Genomic DNA, 4344 nt, shown 5'->3' on the forward strand with positions numbered 1-4344 from the left:
ACATCCTGAGCATGGCTTATTCTCCATAACAGTGTGCTTCCTTTCCAAATGTATCAACTCATCTTTGTGGAAATGGAGTATCAATATGAACAGCCCACAATTTCAATCATTCTTTATTATTTATTAATGTCACATAACTATTTTCATCTTGCATACTTTGACATAATTTTTTCAGATATTCTCTTTCCTTTTTAACTATATCAGAATTTTGTGAGTGCCAGCTCTTCTTTTACACACTTCCATTTCCTTTTAAATAACCTGGCCCTATATGTTGGACATCTTCTCATTATCATATTATTTGTAATCAATTTCATATTTATTATGCAAAACTTTTCATTTAAAATTGCCTAACAAATCTATCTGCAATTTTTCAGATACATTTATTACCGCCTTCATAATGTTGTATATGCGGGGGATTGAAAGTGCCTCAGTATATAACAACCCAGTCTCACGGCATTTTGTGTTATAGTCACGACATTTAATCTATTGATTCGTGTTCACCAACACGATTTCCCCCTTTTTTTCGTATCACACAGAACGATTTTAAAAGCAATGTATTTCTATTGGTAGTATGTTTCGTGCCTGCAGCACGTCTTTTTGTCCGTTCGGGTCTTGGAAGACCGGAAGCTGTGGGGTTCATAAAAACATGTTCTTACTCTATATCAAGCCACAATTATTGTTTTTATTTTAAATCGTATAATGTCGGACTTTTTTTGTCATCTGTGAGGAAAAGAAATGGGGCTCGGAGCCTCAGAATACTGAAATCTGTATTTCTTTAAATCTTTTTTTCCTTATAATTTGTTATTCTTTTCTAAATAACACACTGTTATTTACTCACCAATAACACACAATTATCCTTGTTTTTATTTATTTGTTTAATTGCATAATCTCGGGCTTTTTTCGCGTCCGTCAGGAACTAAATTTCAAAATAAAAAGAACCGGAAACAGACGTAGCATCCTTGCGATACACAGCCACTGAACTGATTACCCAAGATCCTCAGCTATGGTTTAAGCTCGCTGATTGGATGTTTTAGCCGCAATGCACGTAGGGATATGGTGTTCATGCCATATCAAATCCGAAAAACTTATTTTTTTTAAAGAAAATAATACTTTATTCCGAGTGTTTTTGCTTTTCTCTTTGAAAGTCATCACATAACGGCATTGTAATACACGGTTCGGCTGCATTAAATATTACAGATCTGCTGTAGTTCTTTATTTATAGAGCCCTGATGAGAAGACCTTTGGAAAAACTGAAGAAATGCCGCCGAAACTAAATACTTGACGTGGATCATAAATATATCAACAATTAAACAACATTTTTAATTTCTCTTCACACAATACGTCTCCTTGCAGTATCAACACTAATTCGGCTGACTTTTACATTTGATCTAATTCGTAGATAGGTTATATTTACACCCTGTATTTGTACATACTCTACAGTACATGATTCCACATGTATCAAGATGCCATCTCTTTAAAACTGTTTTAATTATTTCATTTAGCAGCTAGTTTACCTGCAACCTACTTATCTCAGAAAGAGAGTGTGAGAGAGAAGCGCGAGATGGTTTCACTGTGAAAACTTGTCAATAATTGTTTTAAGTATAACACTCCATCTAACTGTTGGCATACCTTTGTCATTGACATTTAGTACCCATTGAGCACGTTTTATCAGCTTCTGACAGGTGCTAGGTTATTAGTATCCTCTCATCTCAGTCACATTCACACGCTCGTCTGCTTCTCTCTGTGCGTGCATGCGTGCGTGCGTGCGTGCGTGCGTGCATTGGTAGCGGTGTCATAAAGATCTTGAGTTGTTGGTGTCACTGTCACAGTATAAGTGTGTCAGGTGTGTGTGAGTGTGTCAGGCCTAGCGAGATACAACACATTAAGCTGATTCTGTCATCGCCTTCCTCAACTCTCTTCCTCTGCCAACAAACAATGTCCACCTGTGCCAGTCACCATCACTCATGTCTGTCCCTTCATCTCAGCGCAGAGGGGTAGACCAAGGGAAGCACAAAAAGAGAGAGAACAAAAACTCTATGTGCTCTGAAACACACACACACACACACACGGCATGACATTTCATTAGGGAAGACTTTACATTCTAACAAGTCAATACTACTGCACGTGTCTGGTTTTGTCCTACATGTGTTGTGCCAATCCTATCAAATTACAGCTTTATTCAAGCAGCCATTGCTCTAGAAATACACAAAAGAAAGAGAAAGCATAATGTATCCCCAGTTTATGTACAGATCCAAAATTAGTTTTTACAATATTGTTGCATGTCTGTTTTCTTGTATTTAGTTTGTGGTAATGCAATAAGCACATAAAGCAAACAAAGGTATATCATCCATAAGGAAAGCAACAACAGGAAGTATGAGTCAGAAAGAGAAACACTTAAATGTCCATTTACATGTTTTATTTCAGCATGCGCTAAGGTGCACAGTTTTGATAACATTACTGAAGCCGTGTGCACGAGGTTTCTTGGTCGGTGGAGTGTAAATCATAGCATGAGGAGATAATAACATCACTGTAATCATTATGAGTCTCAGTCCACCGAGAAATTATGAGCCGTCATGTTGAATGCAAGTGAAATTAGGCTGAAAAGAAATTGGGGGAATAAAATAAGTGTGCAGCTGTCCAAATAATTACACATCACACATCTTTTTGAAATCACATCAGAGAATCCTTTTTTTGTGTGCAATTGCATAAAATAATATTCTAAGGCAGAGAAAATTGCTTGCTCGTTTTTTTCTTGTTTATCCTTCATGGTTTATTTGACTAATCCACGACTAGCCTGCCAGATATCCTGTTACTGTAGACTTCTCAACAGCTTTATAGCTTCCCTGCGGACGGTTTGAAATAACTCTCATATGGGTAAAATATCACACACACTTCTGTTTTATATTCGTCATGGCTATTTAGGTTTGAGGGCAATGGCTTCATATACTGTACTCGGAATCTGTGCACTAAACTATCGCTTCCCTTTTTAGAATAACACTGGAAGACAATGTAGATAAAATACAGTTTTCTTTCACCCGATGATATAAAAAGTGTTGCTCATTAGATGTTTTGGCTCTTGTTTATGGTTGTTTGGCTTCATCTTTTTCAAGGTTGCCAAAGGACTTAGTAAAACTTGACTTACCTCTCTTTGATTCACACTCTCCTTGCAGTTGCGTGTCGGTCTTTTCTCCATGAAAAGCTCAGGTTGCGCCAGCCTCTCCCCTAGAGGCAGGTCTGACTGGAGAAGTGAATGGCGGTGAAGGGGAGACACTGAAAGGACAAGAAAGGTTAATTGGTTTTGTTGACCATCTGTCTGCGGAGGAGAAGGTGTGTGGAGACAGCACACCTCAGGTTGAATAGTAAAGACTAGGATTTACAGGCACTGATTGGCAGTGACCACTGTGGTCACCTGTCCTATTAATAGAGCAAGTTCATCTCTCCGATTCATTCATTCTTCCCTTTTATTGTCTCTGTCCTTCCTTTGTATGCCCTTCTACTTCTTTTTTATGCTGGCTACTTTCTTCAACCATCTATTTCTTTAGCCCTTTGTGTACATAACAGGGTGACTGGCTGACAAAGTATCTCTCCCTCTTTCTCTCCATCCCCATCTCTTTCTCTGTGCCCTGTGCTCTCACACAGTGAATGAGTCTTAGATATCCAGCTGAGAGAAAAAGAGAAGTAGCTGAGTGATGCAATCAGCCAGTCTTAAGGCACAGCCGGGCAGATTCTCCCGGGGGCGGAGATGTACCTGCAAAAAACTGGGAACCTCTTTTTGCTGCACTGCTAAGCCCAAAAGTGGGTATTTTTCTATCAAATAAGAGTTCCCACTCAGAGACCGAGGGATCCAGAGAGAAAATAGATCCAGACAACACCTACTGTAACCGCCTTTGACTCGTTTATGTGCGAGCTGGGACATAAAGAAGTCACTTCTGCTTGATAAACTCTGGTTATTTCTGTCAGGCAAGTTGATATAACATACCTTAAGGGCAGCAGACTCAACGTCATAAATACAAAGTGAATCACAGAGCTGCAGCTTTTAGCAATTGAATTATAGCTGGGAATGAAAACCTGTTTGTTGTTATCCTGATAAAACTGGATTTCCTGCTCAAAGCTGCTCATGATGACCTTGACAGTTTGAGGTTTTAACGTAGAGCCTGCTGTGCACCAAATATCATGAACAGGGTCACCTAACTTTTTATTTATAACGTTTATTTGAAGAAAATATATAAAAGTATTTAATTTATTGACAACCTTTGATACATTTGGAGACATTGCTATTTACTATGAGGAAAATAAATCCTGTTATCAGATATGTTGTGGTGGAGTAGCCAATAAATTATGTTG

The 4344-nt window shown here is 38.4% G+C and overlaps 1 long non-coding RNA gene across 1 annotated transcript; it reads right to left on the bottom strand.

Moving 5' to 3' along the window:
- Positions 1 to 2399: 2399 nt before the first annotated feature.
- Positions 2400 to 3250, bottom strand: LOC117540117. The gene is made up of 2 exons (XR_004568120.1): positions 3143 to 3250; positions 2400 to 2597 (listed from the first exon to the last, which is right to left on the bottom strand). It is a non-coding gene; the product is annotated as an uncharacterized LOC117540117 (long non-coding RNA).
- Between the last annotated feature and the right edge of the window lie 1094 nt (positions 3251 to 4344).

This window comes from Gymnodraco acuticeps, unplaced genomic scaffold (genome assembly GCF_902827175.1).
Source record: "Gymnodraco acuticeps unplaced genomic scaffold, fGymAcu1.1, whole genome shotgun sequence".
In the NCBI taxonomy this organism is placed as follows: Eukaryota; Metazoa; Chordata; class Actinopteri; order Perciformes; family Bathydraconidae; genus Gymnodraco; species Gymnodraco acuticeps.